This window comes from Dendrobates tinctorius, unplaced genomic scaffold (genome assembly GCF_039654945.1).
Source record: "Dendrobates tinctorius isolate UK_male_01 unplaced genomic scaffold, ASM3965494v1 ptg000060l, whole genome shotgun sequence".
In the NCBI taxonomy this organism is placed as follows: Eukaryota; Metazoa; Chordata; class Amphibia; order Anura; family Dendrobatidae; genus Dendrobates; species Dendrobates tinctorius.
In genome coordinates this window covers 45,998,115-46,021,597 of record NW_027361728.1, presented here as the reverse complement: position 1 = coordinate 46,021,597, position 23,483 = coordinate 45,998,115, and the positions used below count along the sequence as shown (strand labels likewise).

Here is a 23,483-nt window from a genome sequence, read left to right as displayed (position 1 = left end):
AGCCAAACTTAGCATTCTTGGGAGAAGTGCCTTGGTGAGAGAGGTAAAGATGAACCCCAAGATCTCTGTGGGTGAGCTCCAAAGATGCAGTAGGGAGATGGGAGAAAGTTCCACAAAGTCAACTATCACTGCATCTTTCCACCACTTCACCAGTGGGGCCTTTACGGCCAAGTGGCCAGATGGGATCCTCTCCTCAGTGCAGGAAAGCCCGCATAGAGTTTGCTAAAAAACACATGAAGGACTCCCAGACTATGAAAAATAAGATTCTCTGGTCTGATGAGACAAAGATAGAACTTTTTGGTGATAATTCTAAGTGGTATGTGTAGAGAAAATCATGCACTGCTCATCACCTGCCCAATTCAATCCCAACAGTGAAATATGGTGGTGGCAGCATCATGCTATGGGGTGGTTTTGAGTTGCAGGGACAGGACGACTGATTGCAATTGAAGGAAACATGAATGCTGCCAAATACAGAGATATCCTGGGTAAAAACCTCTTCCACAGAGCTCTGGACCTCAGACTTGGCCAAAGGTTCACTTTCCAACAAGACAATTACTCTCAGCACACAGCTAAAATAACAAAGGAGTGGCTTCAGAACAACTCTGTGATCATACTTGACTATCTCAGCCAGAGCCCAGACCTAAACCTAAACATTCACCATCAAACCTGACAGAACTGGAGAGGCTCTGCAAGGAAGAATGGCAGAGGATCCCCAAATCCAGGTGTGAAAAACTTGTTGCCTCAGTCCCAAGAAAACTCATGGCTGTACTAGCTCAAAAGGGTGCTTCTACTCAATACTGAGCAAAGGGTCTGAATACTTATAACTAGTGATGGGTAAGCACTAAAATGCTCGGGTGCTCGTTGCTCGTGTCGAGAAAATTGGAATGCTCGGGTGCTCGAGCCGAGCAACGAGCCCAATGTAAGTCTATGGGAAAACCGAGCATTTTTGCCGTGATCCCCCGGGGGGGTCCTTTTAGGGTCTAAAAACATCTGAAATGGATGGGAACAATGCTCAAATGCTATGGGAACATCATGGGGAATATCCCTGGAACCATATCTGACTCCCAGTTCACAGCTGTTAACAATGTTGTTAGAGTATTGTGCCACTTTTACAGGTGCACACTAAAACATACAAAAACGAAACCAAAATGGATTTTACTGGGAAATATGTTAAGGAACATTCTTTCCAGGGTAATGATTTGTATGTAAGCCAAAATAAATAACCCAAAACAAAAATGTTCCTCCACCACTTGGGCTATGTTCACACATAGCGTTTTTGATGCATTTTTCCACTGTAGCATTGCTTTCAACCAATTCAAATGCATTCAATGGTAAATGTCATTTTAACTTTTAACAATATTAGCTGGTCATGTGTGTGACACATCATCAGACACATCCTGTTTCATTTTTGAAGGAGGGACTCTGAAAGTCACAAAGTCTAATTTTATAGGCTCAGCAGTTGGCCCTCGCTTTTCTTAGAGAGCCATAAGCCAGCTATGCATTTTTGTTCCCATTATTAAACAGTGGGTCTCATATACTGTTATTGCCTGTAGTGAGTGGCTGGGCTGCCAAAAATTAGGAAGCACCCCAAAACCCCTTTGATGAGACGTACAGGAGAAAAAATGCTCCCATTATAAGAAAATGGGTCTCCCATAGTGTTTGCCTATGCATTTCATGCAAGGCCTGCCTTGCCCCAAAGTTACATGCACCCCAATAACACTTGTAACAGACATCCTGGATCACCACATGAAACCAAAGTTACCATTATTCTTTTTTTTTTTTTACCTTCATACAGTTTGCTTATGCATTAAACGCAAGGCCTGCCTTGCCCCAAAGATACATATAATGGATGGCCACATGAAACCAAAGTTCCCATTATTTTTGATTTGGTACTGCTCTACTGTTAACCTATGCATTGAATGCAAAGCATGCCTTACCCCAGAGTTACACACTCCCCAATAACCCTTTGAACCGGCACACTGGATGGCCTCATGAAACCGAAGCTCCCATTATTATGATTTTTGTACTCCCAGAAAGTTTGCCCATGCAGTGAATGCAAGGCCTGTCCTGCCTCAAAGTTACACGCACCCCAATAACACTTGGACCAGACGTCCCGGATGGCCACATGAAAACAAAGTTCCCATTATTTTTCATTTGGTACTGCTCTACTGTTAACCTATGCATTGAATGTAAAGCCTGCCTTACCCCAAAGTTACACACTCCCCAATAAACCTTTGAACAGGCATACTGGATTGCCACATGAAACCAAAGTTCCCATTACTATGATTTTTGTACTCCCAGAAAGTACACGGGGTACCGCGATGGGGGCGAATGTAGCCCCCCCGTACGCTAACATCTTCATGTGTAAATTTGAGGCTGACTTTGTCTACACACATCATCTATATAGAAAACATGCTCTTACCTGGCTCAGATACATAGACGACATCTTTTGTGTATGGACAGGTGACACCAATAGCCTCACAGATTTTGTACATGACCTCAACCAGAGTATACCGAACCTAACCTTTACCTCACATTCCAACACACAGTCTGTCAGTTTCCTTGACACCATGATCTCTAAAACTGACTCTGGCACCCTTACAAGTGACCTTTACGTCAAACCTACAGACCGTAATAGTCTACTACACTGGTCCAGTTGTCACCCAAGACACGTGAAGATAGCTCTACCTAAATCCCAACATGACAGAATTGACCGCATAGTCTCAAAACCTGATATCAGGCAAATGAGACATGACGAGATGACTGAAAAGTTTCAAACAAGAGGATACCCCAAATTTAATGCTGAACAACAAACCAGAATTACCCAACGTGACTGTGATGTAGAGAATAGGGTTAAGTTCATCAACACCTATCACCCGTTCTCTCCTCTGATCAAAAAAGCAGTCCTTGAACACTGGCCCCTACTAGAAAAGGCTTACCCGGGGATTGAAAATTTCCAAAATCCTCCTCTCATCTGCCATAAGCGGGCTCAGAACCTAAAAAACACTTTGGTTAGAGCCGACGTGGGCTCCCACTTCAAGACATTCAGGCAGAAGACATTTAGCACGGTGCGCAACGGAACCTTCCCTTGTTTGGGTTGCGCACAATGCACGAATGTTAGTAAAGGCGATTCATTCACCCATCCGAGGTCTGGCAAACGGTACAAGATCAATGGCTATTTTACCTGCAACTCAAATTTTGTCGTCTATTTAATCAAATGCCCATGCGGCCTAGGATACGTTGGGGAAACCACCCAGCATGTGAAAGACCGCATTTCCAAACATAAATCAACCATCCGGTGTGAGAACACACTTTTACCAATTCCTGCCCATTTTGTGGAAAATAGACACTCTGTAAGCCAACTGAAATTTCAGGTTATCGAACAAATCCCTGTACCCAGACGAGGGGGTAATAGAATCCAAACGCTCAAAGAGCGTGAAGCGTATTGGATATATCACCTAAATACCCTCCATCCACACGGTCTCAATAGAGAATCTGAAATGTATTATTAATCCCTTCTAAATTCCACTTCATAGTGAATTAGTTTTGTTTTTCATCAGGAGTTTAAAATCACTACCAAATAAGTTCTTTTCCTACACAACGTTTTTTGGTTTATAGGAGATATTTCTGACATAAGTGTGTTAATATGAACGCCATTTTACTCTTTGTATGTAAACCTTGCTCTAATTACCTTTCTTTGTTTTTAGGCAGGAAAAGGAAGTTTCTCTGAAACCTGATAGGCACAACCAGCACTGAAATTATCACCGTGCATGAATTCAGCACAGTCCCACCATTAAAATGGCCGCCTGTATGCATGTGACATTTCCTCACAACCCTCCCTTTTTTACTTCACTTCCTGGATGGCTCGCACCTGCTCAGTACATTCATTCTGACAATTTTGACCTCACCAAGATGGCGACTGCCAACATCACTTCCTGTCAAGTCAAAACATGTTCATTCTCTATCCCTGCCCTGCACATGCTCAGTACATTCATTCTGACATTTTTTGACCTTACCAAGATGGCGACTGCCACCATCATTTTCTGTCAAGTCAAAACATGCTCATTCTCTATCTCCGCCCTGCACATGCTCAGTACATTCATTCAGACATTTTTGACCTCACTAAGATGGCGATGGCCCTTCCCCCCATTCCCGCCCCTTCCCCACCCAATCAGGAAGTGCTTGACAGTATTTAACATCACTGCACTAAGCCACATGCACTTCCGGCCTCCTCCACACCTGACTAGATTTAGGACACAAGGTAATGGTGCCCTACAGTCTTCATAGACTGGGTTTCCTTTCTCCATCTCAGCTTATTGACCTGCTTTTTTGTCCTTAGGACGGGAGTCACGTGCTGACCCTACACATCGGTATGTGACCCCTAAAACTTTCTTTTATATCTTTTCTTTCTATATACCTTGCTATTCCTTAACCTATACCCTTTTTCAGTGGTTACTATAGGTACCGTTCCAGCAGCTGGATTACAAAGGCAAACCTATACCACTTATACACACACCTCAAAACCAAGGATCTAGGTATTTATACCTTATGCCTTAACATTTCCAAGAGCACCCCTTACACACTGCCTCCTTAGATGACCTCACCTTTATTCCCACTCCACTTCACTGTCCCCTAATGCCCTTTCTCAACACTACCTACACATTCATGCTTTTCAACTCCTTACACCTTCACTCTATTCCTCTTTTCAACCTCTCACATGTTCACCGTATCACACCACAATACATACTCACTGGCCTCACATCATTATAGATCCATACACACCTTCACAAAGGATGTTTGACACTGTCCCCACCTTATGTATCACCTATCACTAGATTTTTGGTTTTATAATACTTTATAAAGTTTATTTATTGATTTTTGTTCTTTTATTGTATATATTGTAGTCATATCCCTGATGAAAGCTCGAGATGTAGAGCTGAAACGTTGGATTGTAACACCACCCTTTTTTGGATTGTAACACCACCCTTTTTTTTCACAATCAATAAAATCACAACAATTAAAGACTGTCGTTGAGAAGACTTTACTTTCATGTTATTAGTGTGCCGGGGTTACTCCTATACTTTAGTCTTGTTTTTTCCCAGAGCACCTAAGTTGGGGTTTGAGCCTGTCATATCTACTTTATATTACCCCAGAGTTACACACTCCCCAATAACCCTTTGAACCGGCACACTGAATGGCCACATGAAACCGAAGCTCCCATTATTATGATTTTTGTACTCCCAGAAAGTTTGCCCATGCAGTGAATGCAAGGCCTGTCCTGCCTCAAAGTTACACGCACCCCAATAACACTTGGACCAGACGTCCCGGATGGCCACATGAAAACAAAGTTCCCATTATTTTTCATTTGGTACTGCTCTACTGTTAACCTATGCATTGAATGTAAAGCCTGCCTTACCCCAAAGTTACACACTCCCCAATAAACCTTTGAACAGGCATACTGGATTGCCACATGAAACCAAAGTTCCCATTACTATGATTTTTGTACTCCCAGAAAGTTTGCCCATGCAGTGAATGCAAGGCCGGCCCTGCCCCAAAGATAAGTGCACCACAATAACACTTGGACCAGGTGTAGAGAGCCAGCTCATGCTATGTGTCCAGCTTGAATACCCAATAATTAAAAGGCACAGAGGAATCATGGACGACATTGGTACAGTCAGCGCGGTACTCCCTCAACATCTTCCCTAACTTTTCATTCCTTGTGAGAGTACCCCGCACCTCTGGGCCAGACCAATGTAAAGGTCTGAGAAAACTCTCCCAGAACTTTACCAGTGTTCCCTGCCTCTGCTGGATTGGAGTTGTGTCGCTCTCGCCTCTACTCCTTGTCTGTTCAACGAACTGTGACTTCTGTTTTCCGTTTTCAGAAGGGAATTTTTTTAATAATTCCACAAGAATGGCCCTCTGGTATGGCAACATTTTAGTACACCTAAATGCCTCTGGAAAAGGAGATTAAAGTTCACCTTGTAGTGTGTCAACATGTGTCACCAACCAGTAATGACTGTCACCCAAAATTTTGATAATGCAAGGGTCATGGAAAAAGCAGCGCAACATAAAGTCTGCCATGCATTCCAGACTGCTAACAGGCAAGACTTCTGTGTCCTCACCAACAGGATGACTGACCATGCTGTCCTCCTCCTGCTGCCTGTCCTCAGACCACCCAAGCTGAACAGATGGTATGACAGTTGTGCTTGCAGTATTGTCTATAGCTCCTGTTCTTCTTCCTCCTCCTCTTCCACATTGTCAATCAATCCACATTGGGATGACATGAGGCTGTGCTGTGTATAATCCCCCTGTATGGTTCCTTGCTCCATCTCATCATGCTCTGCCTACAATGCATCCTCTTTCATTAGGAGCAGAGAGCTTTTCAGAATGCAGAGAAGTGGGATGGTGATGCTAATTATGGCATCATTGCCGCTCATCATCTTGATGGAGTACTCAAAGTTTTGTAGAATGGTACATATTAGGGATGAGCGAGTATACTCGTTAGGATTCAGTACTCGGCGAGTAATGCAGTACTCGCAGTACTTGAATCCTGGCGAGTAAATTTCACTCCTCACACAGCCCAGCACAGTCCCGCACGGCCCAGCACAGACACCCGCACAGTCCCCGCACAACCCAGCACAGTCCCTCACAGCCCGGCACAGTCCCTGCACAGCCCAGCACAGTTCCCGCACAGCCTGGCACAGTCCCCGCACAGTCCCCACACAGTCCCGCACAGCCCAGCACAGTCCCCAACACAGTCCAGCACAGTCCCGCACAGCCCAGCAAAGTCCCCAAACAGTCCCCGCACAGCCTGGCACAGTCCCTGCATAGCCCAGCACAGTCCCGCACAGGCCAGCACAGCCCATTACTCGCATTTCCCATAGACTTACTTTGAACTCACTACTCGTTACGAGTATCCAAGTATTAGGAGCTACTCGTAACGAGTACAGCGAGTCCGAGTATTTCACTACTTGCTCATCCCTAGTACATATCTGACATCCATGTCCACTCCTGAGGCTTTATATGTCAACTCTGAACTGAATACCAACAGCCTTGTTGATGCTGGTAGTCAACAACTACCCTTTTCTGCTCACAAATCCTTTCCAACATATTCAGTGTAGAGTTTTAACACGTGGGTATATCACACTCCATTCAGTGAGCCAGAAGCTGCAAGTGCTGCTAAAGCACAGAAAGGTCGACTGAAGCTGTACCTGACTTTCTAAAATGGGCACACTGGCAGAGTACTTTGACAAGCATATCCGGCAGTTCTGGGTAAGATTTGAGAAACTGCTGAACCACGAGGTTAAGCACATGGTCCAAGCATGGTACATGTGTGAGCTCACCTCGCCTCAGAGCTGCCACCAGGTTCTGGTTATTGTTACACATGACAATGCTTGGCTGTAGGTTCAGCGGTGTCAGCCACAGATCTGCCTGCTCTTTCAGAGCTGTCAACAACTCTTCAGCATTCTGCGGTTTCTCACCTAAGCATATTATCTTCAGCACAGCCTGTTGCTGCTTGGCTGAGGCAGTTCAGAAGTGCTTCCAGCTTGTGACTGATGTGCTCATTTCAGAGATGGAGGCTGAAGAGGTTGAGGAGGAGTAGGTGCATGAGCTGTAGACTCTGGGGGCAACCCTGATTGTCATAGGACCCGCAATCCTCGGCATCTAGAGGATGTCTACCAACCCAAGGTGCAACTGGGTCCCGGCATCCACTATATTAAGCCAGTTTTGCATCAGTGAGTTGCACCTTCCCTGCCCACAAGCACTTGTCCATGTGTCAGTGGTTAGGTGAAGTTTCCCAGTAACAGCATTGTTGAGGGCATGGGTAATGTTGTAGGACATGTGCTTGTGTAATGCCGGGATGGCACATTGGGAGAAATAGTGGCGACTGGGGACCGAGTATCTTGGGACTGCTGCCACCATCAGGTTGCGGAAAGCTTCCATCTCCACGAGCCTAAAAGGCAACATTTCACGTGCAAGCAGACGAGAAATGTGTGAATTTAGTACTGTGGCTTGTGGGGCGTTGGCTGCGTAGTTCTGCTTGCATTCAAATGACCTGGATATGGACACCTGAAGGCTGTGCTGGGACAAAAATGTGGATGTACTTGGTGATGGTGCTAGTTGAGTGTGGGCAGCGACAGGTGCAGGGCAGAAAACATCTTCGCATGCACCATGGACAGGGGACTGACTTGCACGCACAACAGTGGAAGAAGCAGTGGTGACACCCACAGACACTTCCTACAGCCTGAGGTTCGGTCCATAAAGTAAGGTGCTTTGCTGCCATGTGTCTGATCATGCTGGTGGTGGTCAGGCTGGTAGTTTTGCTACCCCTGCTGATGCGGGTATGGCAAGTAGTGCAAATGGCCTGTTTGGGGTTATCAGCAGAGTCTTTTAAAAAACAACCAGACTTGAGAAAACATAACTGTTGGACTGGCAACTTCTGACATGTTGGTGTTACGGGGAAAGGTTGCCCGCTTTCTGTCTGTGGCCACCACACTGCTTCTTTCTGCCTGTTAGGGTGCTATGCCTCCCTCCTCTGTGTGCTTCTGTCCTTACTCTGCATGTCCTCCTGCCAGGTTGGGTCAGTTACTATATCATCCACCTCCTTGTCTTCCACTTCCACATCCTGGTCCTCCTCCTGAGTTTCCTGCAATTGTGATTTATCGTCGTCCAGCTCTTTCATGACACGTTCCCACCGTTGCCTTCGTGTGAAGATGGCTGCTCAAATATTAGGGCATTGCTACATGCGATCTCATCTTGCTCTGCTTCATGTAGATCGGGCGAGTGGCGCGAATTTATAAATGGAAAAGTGAACAGTTCTTCAAAGTGTTCAAGTGTGGGATCAGTTGTCTCTGGGCACTCAGCATGGCAAGAGGAAGGAGGATCAGGGTGAGGAATATGCGGTCCAGACTCACAACCACTCATACTTGACTGTGTGGAAGTCAGGGTGCTGGTGGTGGTGGCAAAGTGACTGGAATAATTATCCGCTATCCAACCCACAACCTTTTGACACTGCTCTGGGTTCAATAATGGTGTTCTGTGGTCCCAGAGTAATTCGGACAGGAAGGTTGGGCGAGAACATGTGGGTGTTTGTTGTGGCCCGATTTCAGCTTGCCCACGGCCTCGACCTCTGCATGCACCATTACCATCACGTCCACTTCCCCGTTCCTTGCCACATGCCTTGCCCATTTTAAATGGACTACAATATTTTCCATGTTTACTTCAAATGCCTGAATTGGGAGCGAATTTATATATGATCCATGTGCGGGAAAACCACAGTTTTAAAATAACTGGACTGTAGGTAAAAATTTTTTGCTTTTAGCAAACTGGTGTCAATAACTAGGGTAAAACACAGCAAAAACAGTTGAATGGAGGCCTGAAATGCAACAATTTGTAGCCCACAGATAGATGAGACATCTGACGAGATGTGTAAGGGTTTAGCAGGAACGCTGGATGCAGTCACGAGCAGGAGGCAGAGCAAGAGTTAACGGGTATTTTATGCAGAAAAAGGAAATCAACAGTAAAAGCTCTGCGCAGGGAGCACAAGAGTTTGACCGGTTAGGAGGTACACAAATTGTAAACAAAATATGGTGATTATGAATAGTATTAAACAAGTTAACTTATCAGTATGGAGGTCCTGGAAGGAGGAGATTGGATGAACCCACGATGGCACAGAAGATAAATAAAAAATAATAATCCTTATTTTTAAATAGTGCTAACTAGTGTTGAGCATTCCGATACCGCAAGTATCGGGTATCGGCTGATACTTGCTGTATCGGAATTCCGATACCGACTTCCGATATTTTTTCAATATCGGAATTCGGCATCGGAATCGGAAGTTCAGTTGATTGACGGCCTGACGTCATCATGATGCGCGGTGTGTGCGCATCATGATGCGCCGTCATTTCGGGCCTTCCGGGGGTCTCTGCCGGGGGGCTGTGCCGGCCTGCCGGGGGGCTGTGCTGGCCTGCCGGGGGGCTGTGCACCCTGTGGGGGGCTGTACCGGCCTGCCGGGGGGCTGTGCCGGCCTGCCGGGGGGCTGTGCTGATGTCCGGGGGTCTGTGCAAGCATCGTCCGATGGGACTACAAGTCCCATCGGGCGATGCCTGCTACCATGACAGTGATTGACACATTAGCCAATGATGGGACAGTAGTAGTCCCATCATCCGGCTAATGTGTTAAATGTTAAAAAAAAAAAAAAAAAAATACTACATACATACTACATGCATGCTACATACATACTACATGCTACATACATACACATATATACTACATACATACTACATACATGCTACATACATACTACATGCTACATACATACTACATGATACATACATACTACATACATGCTACATACATACTACATACATACTACATACATACTACATGCATGCTACATACATACTACATGCATGCTACATACATACTACATGCATACTACATACATACTACATACATGCTACATACATACTACATGCATGCTACATACATACTACATGCATGCTACATACATACTACATGCTACATACATACTACATATATACTACATACATACTACATACATACTACATACATACTACATGCATGCTACATACATACTACATGCATGCTACATGCATGCTACATACATACTACATGCTACATACATACCACATACATACTACATACTACATATATACTACATGCATGCTACATACATACTACATGCTACATACATACTACATACATACTACATGCTACATACATACTACATATATACTACATGCATGCTACATACATACTACATGCTACATACATACTACATACATACTACATACATACTGCATGCTACATACATACTACATATATACTACATGCATGCTACATACATACTACATGCTACATACATACCACATACATACTACATACATGCTACATATATACTACATGCATGCTACATACATACTACATATATACTACATGCATGCTACATACATACTACATGCTACATGCATGCTACATACATACTACATACATACTACATGCTACATACATACCACATATATACTACATACATACAATACATTCATACAATACATACATAGACATACAGTACATATAACATAGAGTAACATACTTACCAATACTTGTCACATTGTTCCCCGAAGCCATTGTCTTTTCCGGAATAAATATTAACATAACAAACCACAAAAATACTCACCCACGATCCGAAGCAGTCCACGAGTGTGTCCCACGACGATCTTGGGTAGAGAACTGCAGCATCAGCTGTTGCTGCCGTTCTCTACGGGCTGCAGGAATCCAATGACGGAAGGTAGGTATCCTTCCGCACTGTATTCCTCCGCCTCTTAAAAAAAAAAAAAGTCCCTAGTCTCACTTTATGCCATTGCTGTGTGGGAAATTCCCACACAGCAATGGCATAAAGTGAGACTAGGGACTTTTTTTTTTTTTAAGAGGCGGAGGAATACAGTGCGGAAGGATACCTACCTTCCGTCATTGGATTCCTGCAGCCCGTAGAGAACGGCAGCAACAGCTGATGCTGCAGTTCTCTACCCAAGATCGTCGTGGGACACACTCGTGGACTGCTTCGGATCGTGGGTGAGTATTTTTGTGGTTTGTTATGTTAATATTTATTCCGGAAAAGACAATGGCTTCGGGGAACAATGTGACAAGTATTGGTAAGTATGTTACTCTATGTTATATGTACTGTATGTCTATGTATGTATTGTATGAATGTATTGTATGTATGTAGTATATATGTGGTATGTATGTAGCATGTAGTATGTATGTAGTATGTATGTAGCATGCATGTAGCATGTAGTATGTATGTAGCATGCATGTAGTATATATGTAGTATGTATGTAGTATGTATGTAGCATGTAGTATGTATGTAGCATGCATGTAGCATGTATGTAGCATGCATGTAGTATGTATGTAGTATATATGTAGTATGTATGTAGCATGTAGTATGTATGTAGCATGCATGTAGTATATATGTAGTATGTATGTAGCATGTAGTATGTATGTAGTATGTATGTGGTATGTATGTAGCATGTAGCATGCATGTAGTATGTATGTAGCATGCATGTAGTATGTATGTAGCATGTATGTAGCATGCATGTAGTATGTATGTAGCATGCATGTAGTATGTATGTAGCATGCATGTAGCATGCAGTATGTATGTAGCATGTATGTAGTATGTATGTAGTATATATGTAGTATTTTTTTTTTTTTTTTTTTTTTTTACATTTAACACATTAGCCGGATGATGGGACTACTACTGTCCCATCATTGGCTAATGTGTCAATCACTGTCATGGTAGCAGGCATCGCCCGATGGGACTTGTAGTCCCATCGGACGATGCCTGCACAGACCCCCGGAGCCTGCACAGACCACCGGCAGGCCGGCACAGCCCCCCGGCAGGCCTGCACAGCCCCCCGGAGCCTGCACAGCCCCCCGGCAGGCCGGCACAGCCCCCCGGCAGGCCGGCACAGCCCCCCGGAGCCTGCACAGACCACCGGCAGGCCGGCACAGACCACCGGAGCCTGCACAGACCCCCTGGCAGGCCGGCACAGCCCCCCGAAAGGCCCGTACAGACCCCAGAGAGGCTGTACAAGGGCAGGAAAGGGTTTTTCTTATTCCGATACCGGAAGTCCCATAGACTTGAATGGGACTTCCGGTATCGGAATCGGCGATACCGATACTTTTTTTAAAGATCGGCCGATACCATCCGATACGATACTTTGAAGTATCGGACGGTATCGCTCAACTCTAGTGCTAACATATCCCGCCGCACTTTACAGTTTGCACACATTATCATCACTGTCCCCGATGGGGCTCACAATCTAAATTCCCTATCAGTATGTCCTTAGAATGTGGGAGGAAACCGGAGTACCAGGAGGAAACCCACGCAAACCCGGGGAGAACATACAAACTCCTTGCAGATGTTGTCCTTGGTGGGATTCGAACCCAGGCTAACCACTGAGCCACCGTGCCGCCCTATGGTGCGAGAAGATGGCGCGAGACGTAGTTGAAGCGGTCCCAGCTAAAGTTCTAACACAGTCTCTGTACTGAATCGGTGGCTACTAGTTTTCCCCTGTGAGATCTCTCGGTCCTGGTAGACGGCGTGGAACAGGAGGAGCTCTGTGACACAGAGAGCAGAGTACAGAGTCCTGGAGCAACAGCCGTGACTGCACCTTCGGAAGCCACGTAGTGGTATAGTCGGGGGCACCGGTCTGTCTGGACCCTCACAGTTACACATCAGAAGGGCATCTAGCATCTGCAGCTGTACAGCCAGTGCGCGCAGAGGAGGATAGGCTGCAGAGTGGGTTTAATCTTTGGTCAGGGTCAGCGGAAACAGAGTCAACCTTCTCCTTCTGGGTTAGCTGTCTTCCCGCCAAGAGCCCCGACCTCGCGCACTTCCCTCTTTTTATCTTTGACCAGCCCCCTTCAGTCAGGTGCTCAGGTTTGCTCTGGACCGGAAGTCCTTCCCCCGGCCACAGTGGTGACAGGCCCGACAGTTCCGGCCCAGAGACGCATGGAGCAGCCCTAGCTTCATCCATCCTCCTACAATACGACAATGTTAAATATGTGGACTCTATTTTTTGGGTTTTAGCGCAAAATAGTTTCAAGAACTAGGGTAGCAGACAGCCAAAACAGTTGAATAGAGGTCTCAAATGCCACAATTGGTAGCCTACAGATAGATGAGGAGTCAGACGGAGATACCCCTCTGTTCAATATGTGGCCTGTTTTTTTATTATTTTCCAGGAAAATTGTTTCAAGAACTAGGGTAACATACAGCCAAAACAGTTGAAAGGAGGTCTTAAATGCCACAATTTGTAACCCACAGATGGATGAGGAGTTAGACGGAGATAGCCCACTTTCAAATATCTGGCCTGTATTTTTTATTTTTTTTTGCCCAGCTAAATTGTGTCAATAAGTAGGCTAAGACACAACAAAAAGATACTATGGATGCCTGAAATGGCACAGTTTGTAGCCCACAGATAGATGTGGTGTATGATGGAGATAGCCCACTTTCAAATATATTGCCTGTATTTTGTTTTTGCCCAGCTAAATTGTGTCAATAAGTAGGCAAAGACACAACAAAAAAATTCTATGGATACCTGAAATGCCACAATTTATAGCCACAGATAGATGAGGAGTCTTACGAAGATACCACACTGTGCAATATGTGGCCTGTTTTTTTTGTTTTTACCCCAAAATAGTGTTTATAACTGGGGTCACAGACAGCAAAGACAGTTGAATGGTGGTCTCAAATGCCACAATTTCTAGCCCACAGATAGATGAGGAATCTGACGGAGATAGCCCACTTTCAAATATCTGGCCTGTATTTTTTGTTTTTTGGCCCAACTAAATTGTTTCAATAAGTAGGCTAAAACACAGCAAAAAAAGTTCTATGGAGGCTTTAAATGGCTCAATTGTGAGCGCAATGATATACAATCCGTGTGGCAGACAAAACCGAGTGTAAAATGTTAGGAACACCGCACTGAACTTGCTCACTGAGCCAGTGCACGAGTCCTGAGTAAAGCGAACATTGCTCAAAGATACCTGTTGAGCGGGCAGCAGCCGAGTTGGTGCGTACTTCAGAACAGCAGGACCTGAAGCATGTGACTGCTGGGGGCATGGCCTAAACTCCAGAGAGCTAGGGGCTGCAAGAGAACTCCTAGCAGGGTAAATGCAAGACAAAGTTACCAAGGGGCATAGACAGGGAGGATAGTTAGGACGTAGCCAATGAGTCAAACACAGACATAGCTGCAAGGTACAAGAGGGGCGAGCAGAGAGTAGTCAGATCACAGGCAATGAGTCATACACAGAGAGGGTAGCACAGTACAGAATCAACAGGCAAACTCACAACGGAGAACAGAATCGGGTCAGAACCATATAAACAAGCTATAACAACGAACAGGCACACAGAGGTCACCACACTCGGCCAAAGGCAAAAGTATAAATGACAGGGATTGGAGCTTCCCAGGGGTTTAAGAAGCTCTCCCAGAATCAAAGAGAGGCCACAATCATTAACCCAAGGTGTGCAGGTCAAAACCTGCACTGAGCTCCTGACATTAACTCCTGACGTGCAGCTCAAAAACCTGCACTGGGATCATGACATAACATTTCTGCCCTGTAGCTAAATATTTTTTGGGAAGCTAAATATTTTTGGTAGCAAAATGGTGTCTAGAAATTGTAAAAGATATTCCAAAAAATGTTTACAATACCACAAGAAATGGCAAAATTTTCTGCGCACTCAGATGTGGTGGCTGGGATAGGCAAACCCGTTAAAAAAGCTGTATTTTTATGATGTACTATGAAAAGGATCTGGCTGTATTCTGCAGTGTCAACAAGCAAATGGAGAAAAAAGGGGGCTCTGGATTGCTTTGGAATAAAATAATCAGGATTAAGATGCCAAAAAAAATAATTCCTGGCCAATGATACCTGGTGCTAGGTATATAAGATCAATATATGTAATACTCAGCAGCAGCAGACAGTAATGGAATGGACCCTCTTGATGTATGCAATGATATCTAACCCACATACAGTGAATGCAAGCCTTGCACTGATATGTTTATAGCCACATACACTCCCCTGCCTATCTAGCCCTGCAATCTATATACCTATATAATTAGTCCTTAGAAGGACTGTTGGTTTAGCTGGACTTGTGTATTCTATGATGGTATACCCACACTAACTTAGAAACCCACAAATCTGACCCTATTTTGGTATCAACTCTCCCTACACTGTCTCCATCTGGAACTGAATGCGACGAGCAGGGAGGTGGCAGGTCTCTTATAGACCTGATGATGCTGTGCGCCAGCCAATCACTGAATACCACAACCAAGATGGCTGCGGCATTACAGTGCATGGCAGACAATCCCTGCATGTTGATTGGTGCTCTAAAGAGAGCCAAACATGCAGGGCGTGGACCCGAACTCTCACAGACCAAACGGGGAAATGCTCACTCATCACTTCTTATGACCATGTGATACTTCAGTTTTTCTTTTTTAATAAATTTGCAAAAATTTCTACATTTCGCTTTTTTCAGTCAAAAAAATGAGAAAAAAAATAACTTTTTTAAATTTACCAAATGGCTACAATGAAACAAAGAGTAAAAAATTAAAGGGGTCTGAATACTTTCTGTTCCCACTGTATTTTCCACAATGACCTTCTGATATAGCACCATTTTAGTAGACCTCTCCACCCTAGGAAGGAGAGATGCAAAGTACTCCATGTATTGTGGGTCAAGCAAGGTGAACAACCAGTACGCTTTTTTGTCCGAGATGAAAATTATTTGAGGGATATGGGAAGGTGCTAGATAAAGTCAGCCATATGTGACAATCACTCTACAGCCAATTCTTCTCTGTCTCCACCATGATGACAACTCTCCATCTCCTCCTGTTCCTCTTCCATCTCTTCCTCCTCTTTCCATTCCTCAATCCATCCATGTAGGAGGGACAGGATGAAACTTGTGTGGGTACTAGCCTTTGTTGCTCTAGCAACCAGCTACTGTTCATCTTCCTCCTCCTCTGCCTCCAGGTCTTCAATTATTACCCAATCCCTGCTGAGCAAATGAGATGAGGCTGGGTAGTATCACCCAGTCTCATGTCTTCCTCCATCTCCACTTGGACTGCATGCAAAGCTTCATGTATAATTGTCAGCAGCGACTGTTTAAGTAGGCACTGAAGCAGGATAGTTGCCCTGATTATGAAGTCATCCACTGCTTACAATCTTTGTGGAGTCCTTAATGTCTTGGAGAACCAAACAAATGTCAGACATCTATGCTCACTCTTCAGTTGTTTTGTATGGAGACTTACCAGAATACCAACAGGCGTGTTGGAGCTGGTATTTCACAACTGGCCTGTGCTGATCACAAAGCCTTGCCAACATGTGGAGTTCCATCATGTGGTCATGTAACACACCAGTCAGTGAGCTGGAACTTGTATGCGCTGCTTCAGTACTGCTAGAGAGGCAGCAGCTTGAGCTGACTTTTGGAAATGGGTGCTGTACCTTGACCAGAAGCTCTGGCAAATCTGAGTAGGTTTGCAAAAATCACTGAACTACAAAGTTGAACACGTGGGCCAAGTATAGTGAGTGTGTGAGCATGCTAAGCTGCAGAGCTTCCAGCTTATGCGGATGACGTACTCTGAGATAACACATTGGAATGGAGGATGAGAAGGAGCAGGAGGAGGTGCAGGAATTGGGGGAGGAAACCACCTCCATAATGTTCTTCCAGTGTGACATCAGGGAAATGTAGTGCCCCTGGCCACAAACGTTTGTCCACGTGTCAGTTGTAAGTGGACAATCCCAGTGACAGCGTTGATAAGGGCATATGTTCCTGGACATATGCTGGTAATTGCAGGGATGCCACACAGGAAGAAATAATGGTGGCTGGGGACAGAGCATCGAAGGATGGTTGCCGTCATAAGTCTTCAGAAATCCTCAGTGTCTAATATCCTAAACGGCAACATATCAAAGATTCAAGATTCAAGATTCAAAGAAGCTTTATTGGCAGGACTAAATACACATTAGTTTTGCCAAAGCAAGTGTACAGAAGGGAATAGGGATAGGGACTGTAGGGATGTTGGGAAGGGGCTGTAGGAAAGGTGGATGGGGAAGATCCAGGATCTAGGATATCTATCCATATCTATGGCAAGCAATCCAGGAATGTGCCCATTTAGTGTTTGGGCCATTCAGTAGCTGGGAACTTTCCAAGGCCCAAGGTAGGGACAGCTGAATGCTGTGCTGGGTCAAGAATTTAGAAGAGCCTGATGATGGTACCTCAGAATGTGCAAGTGCAGGTGCACGTCAAGAGGCATCTGTGCCAGTGTCATGGACAGGTGATTGGCAAGCACCTGGCACAGGGAGGCACCAATTGTAGAGCCAGGAATTGGCCTATGGAGTCAGGTGCTTGGATCAGGACTGCCATCAGAGCATGACTACCCTGACTGGCATATGGGGCCTGATGAACAGAGGGGGCTCGCATAGCTGAACCAGCATCTCGGACACAGGTTCAGTCACTGCACTGGAAGAATCATGCCGCTGGGGCCCGGTGAGCAGAAGAGACAGGGCCCTATCATAGAATCATATGATTCTATGATTCTATGATAGGGCCCTGTCTCTTCTGCTCACCGGGCCCCAGCGGCATGATTCTTCCAGTGCAGTGACTGAACCTGTGTCCGAGATGCTGGTTCAGTTAAACTTTATATTTTGGGGCCCACATGGCAATAGTCAAAAGCCGATAGTCAATCGGAGGCTGGCAGCTGACATCAGCATGCATGTCGCCAGCGTATGCCAGTGAGTGCGCGCTTGAAATGCATGGAAGGAGCATCGCCGCAGAAGCACTGCCAGGTAAGGAAAAAGGGTTTTTTTATTTTTATTGAAAGCGGCATGGTGGCAGGGTGGGAGACACGGGGGGCAGGATAGGAGAAATTGGGGCAGGATGGAGACTTGAGGTTAGGATGGAGACAGCTGGGGCAGGATGGGAGACACAGGTGCAGGATGGGAGACATGGGGGCAGGATGGGACACTCAGGGGGAAGGATGGGAAACAGGGTGCAGATTGGGAGACACAGGGAGCAGGATGGGAGACACAGGGGGCAGGATGGAGACAGCTGGGGCAGGATGGGAGACAGCTGGGGCAGGATGGAAACAGCTGGGGCAGGATGGAGATAGCTGGGGCAGGATGGGAGACATGGGGGAAGGATGGGAGACACGGGGCAGGATGGAGACAGCTGGGTCAGGATGGAGACCGCTGGGTCGGGATGGGAGACACGGGGCAGGATGGAGACAGCTGAGGCAAAAAGGGAGACATCGGGGCAGGATTGGAAACACAGGGGGCAGGATGGGAGACACAGGGGGCAGGATGAGGGACACAGGGGGCAGGATGGAGACATAATGCAGGATGGAGACAGATGGGGCAGGAATATGGGGCAGGATGGAGACAGATGGTGTGGTCAGCTAAGGCGAAAGTTTTTTCTATTTTTATTGAAAGCATCCCATGTGTCTCCCCTGCCCAGGGCAGAATGGAGACATGAGGCAGAATGGAGACATGGGCAGAATGGAGACACAGGTGGCAGGATGGAGGCACAGGGGGCAGGATGAAGACAGATGGGGCAGGATGGAGACACATGGGGCAGGATCATAGGCAGGAGTGATGAAATGGAGGCAGATGGGGCAGGATCACAGGACAAATGGGGCACATTCAAGGGACAGATGGGGCAGGATCACGGGACAGATGGGGCAGGATGATGAGATAAATGGGTCAGGATCACAGGACAGATGGGGCAGGATCACAGGACCGATGGGACAGGATCATGGGACATCACATGGGGGCAGCATGGATACTCATGAGGGCAGGATGGGAGAACATATTGGACCAGGAGGGGAGCACATATGGCTGGAGCCAGGTATATGACAAACAGGGGGCCGGGATGGAGGAAATTATTACCATAAGGGCTAATTAAGGGATATTATTACTGCAGTGATGTAATTATTTTATTTTTTGAGGATATTGTTTTAAATGGGGAGGCAGTCCTGTTACTGTGCAGAGTGGCACTATGTCACCTTTTTTTCTTCAAAAAAATAATTAATATGTTCTGCAACAGATGCTCCAGATAACTGTGGTATTTCCTGCAGAGCCGAGCACTGTCTGGATGAAGATGAAAAGCAAAGATGAAGAACTTCACCTAGAGACGTCAGTGGTGAGTCAGTGTGTTACCTGTACACTGACAATACACAGTGTATACTATATACAGCAGTAAAATGTCACCAGTGAACACTGTATTACCTTTACACTGAAACTAAATACAGAGCTCCAGTGTGTATAATGGCATTGATCACAGTATAACCTGTATAATATATATATAGCACTCGTGTGTATAATGACACTGTTGATCACTGTATTATCTGTACACTGTACAGTATCTACAGAGCTCCTGTGTATAATGTCACCGGTAAAAACTGTATTACCTGTACACAGACACAGCATAATAAGTACAGATCTCCTGTGTATAATGGCACTTATGGTGATATCAGTATTGTGTTGCAACTGTAGTTGCCTAAGAGTTTTTAAAAATGTTACACCACTGAAATTTTACACAAAGCACGTTAAAGTGTGAATGACAATAGTACATTTTTGGAACAAAAAAATTTTGTGAATTGTATTAGACCAAGTGGTTTTTAAAAGTTATAAACCACTGTAATTTTACACTAAGCACATTGAACTGTGTGGATGACAATAGACAATTTTTGAAACAAAAAAATGTTGTGAACTGTAGCAGCTCATGCGATTTCTATATATTTTAATCCCTTCACTACCATGGGTGGTTTGCACGTTAACTCCCGGGCCAATTTTTACAATTCTGACCACAGTCCCTTTATGAGGTAATAACTCTGAAACGCTTCCATGGATCTCGGTGATTCTGACACTGTTTTCTCGTGACATATTGTACTTCATGATAGTGGTAAAATTTAATTCAAATAACTTGTGCTTATTTGTGAAAAAATGGAAATTTGGCGAAAATTTTGAAAATTTCGCAATTTTCCAACTTTGAATTTTTATGCCCTTAAATCACAGAGATATGGCACACAAAAAACTTAATAAATAACATTTCCCACATGTTTACTTTACATCAGCACAATTTTGGAACCAATTTTTTTTTTTTTGTTAGGAAGTTATAAGGGTTAAAAGTTGACCAGCTATTTCTCATTTTTGCAACACCATTTTATTTTTACCGACCACATCACATTTGAAGCCACTTTGAGGGGTCTATATGATAGAAAATACCCAAAGTGACACCATTCTAAAAACTGCACCCCTTAAGGTGCTCAAAACCACATTCAAGAAGTTTATTAACCCTTCAGGTGCTTCACAGGAATTTTTTAAATATTTAAAAAAATGAACATTTAACTTTTTTCACAAAAAAAATACTTCAGGTTAAATTTTTTTTATTTTACCAAAGGTAACAGGAGAAATTGGACTGCAAAAGTTATTGTGCAATTTGTCCTGAGTATGATGATACCTCATATGTGGGGGGAACCACTGTTTCGGTGCATGGCAGAGCTCAGAAGGGAAGGAGCGCCGCTTGACTTTTTCAATGCAAAATTGGCTGGAATTCAGATCGAATGCCATGTCACATTTGGAGAGCTCCTGATGTGCCTAAACAGTGGAAACCCCCCACAAGTGACCCCATTTTGGAAACTAGACCCCCCCAAGGAACTTATCTAGATATGTGGTGAGAACTTTGAACCCACAAGGGCTTCACAGAATTTTATAACGTACAGCAGTACAATTAAAAAATCATATTTTTTCCACAAAAATGACCTTTTCACCCACAATTTTTATTTTCCCAAAGGTAACAGGACCCTAAAAGTTATTGTGCAATTTTTCCTGAGTACGCTGATACCCCATATGTGGGTGTAAACGACTATTTGGGCGCATGGCAGAGCTCGTAAGGGAAGCAGCGCCATTTGACTTTTTTGGCTGGAATTGAGATTGGACACCATGTCGCGTTTGGAAAGCCCCTAATGTACCAAACAGTGAAAACCCCACACAAATGACACCATTTTGGAAACTAGAACCCCCAAGGAACTTACCTAGATGTGTGGTGAGAACTTTGAATCCCCAAAGGCTTCATAGAAGTTTATAGCATACAGCCGTACAATTAAAAAATCATATTTTTTCCACAAAAATGATCTTTTCACCCTCAATTCTTATTTTTCCAAGGGTAACAGGACCCTAAAGTTATTGTGCAATTTGTCCTGAGTACGCTGATACCTCATATGTGGGTGTAAATGACTATTTGGGTGCATTATAAAAACGGGGGAGACAGAAGCGCACAATAGGGTCTTATCCAGTGATATAAACGTTTCACAGATATGGATCCACTCACCTGGTTCAGTTGTGTGAAACACAACAACCATAAGCACAAATGGGTAGGATCCGATGAACTGCAGCAATCAGCCGGTCACTAGAATTGCATATGTAGGAAGGCGAGAAATCCGGCTTTCAGGATCGTGCTGTTCGGTGTCTGTGTTGTGGCATGATTATGCATAATATGACCACATTCAGTTCAATTCAGAATAATAAGGTGTTTGATATAAAGTTTTCCCTGAATTGTAAAAGTAGTTTTGTGATATATCTGATAGAATGCGAATGTGGTTTACAGTATGTGGGTAAAACCACACAAGAACTGCATAACCGCATGAATTCGCACAGACACAATATAATTGAAGGTTTTATGTTCCATGGAGTATCAAAACATTGCACTATAAGACATGGGAAGAAACCATGTATTAAAGTGGCCCCAATTGATTATGTTTCAGAAGACACTGTGAACAGGAGTGTCATTCTGAGAAGAAAGGAAATTTACTGGATTCATAGGTTGCAGACTCTGCAACCATACGGTTTAAATGAAATATTTGACATCTTTAAATAATTTTGGTGCTCCGCATATTTGTCTGCTAAGGATTGGAGTAGTATTGGCATCTGATAATTGTGTGATGTCCATGCTATAACATTACAGCAAGGGAATGATCATATCGCTAACATATAAAGAGATACAATCGGCGGTATTTTATTATGATTGGAATAGTTGGCTGGTGCCTTGAAAAGGTACTGACATCTCTGGAGATGTGGAGCCTTTGGCTGAGAGAACAGAAAAGTTTCTTGAGTGCAGAGCATGGGTCTGCTGTGCAGGATCTAATCCGCATAGGAGTACATACATTAATTAGTATATGATCATCTACCTGAAATATAAGGAAAGTAAAAGTATAATATGTTGAATGAAGGGTTAATACTAAAAGGGAAATATAAGTGCGGTTATATAAGAGATTTGTGAATGGTGTTCTGCTAATTGATATGATGTACCAAGAAATTTAGATTTTTATTGAGTATAATCATAATTTTATTATAATGTTTTACATTTTTTCTAGTGTGAAGTTTTACATTTGTGTGTTTCTATAGAAGTGTGTTTTATAGATAAATTGTAGTGATTTTTGTGATTTTACATTATGTTGATAGTTATGTGTGATTTTTTTAGTGCAATGAGCATCTACCTCACTTCCTGGGGAAGCTAGTATATAAGGAGAATGGAATGTGATGCCAGTGTAACTTTTGCTCCTGAGGAAGTGTACAGTGTGTACACGAAACGCGTAGAGTTTATGGAATAAAAAGGAAGTTATAATCAGTGCTTGGTCATTGGATTAACTCCTTGTGAACTTTGGACTGGAACAGCGTGATCCTGAAAGCCGGATTTCTCTCCTTCCTGTATATGCTATTTGGGTGCATGGCAGAGCTGGGAAGGGAAGCAGCGCCATTTGACGTTTTTGGCTGGAATTGAGATCGGACACCTTGTCGCATTCGGAAAGCCCCTGATGTACCAAAACAGTGGAAACCCCCCACAAATGACACCATTTTGGAAACTAGATCCCCCAAGGAACTTATCTAGATGTGTGGTGAGCACTTTGAACCCCCCA

At 44.3% G+C, this 23,483-nt stretch overlaps 1 long non-coding RNA gene across 1 annotated transcript; it reads left to right on the top strand.

Moving 5' to 3' along the window:
- Positions 1–4,051: 4,051 nt before the first annotated feature.
- On the top strand, positions 4,052–5,022 carry LOC141092609 (uncharacterized). The gene is made up of 2 exons (XR_012232853.1): positions 4,052–4,261; positions 4,340–5,022. It is a non-coding gene; the product is annotated as an uncharacterized lncRNA (long non-coding RNA).
- Positions 5,023–23,483: the final 18,461 nt, after the last annotated feature.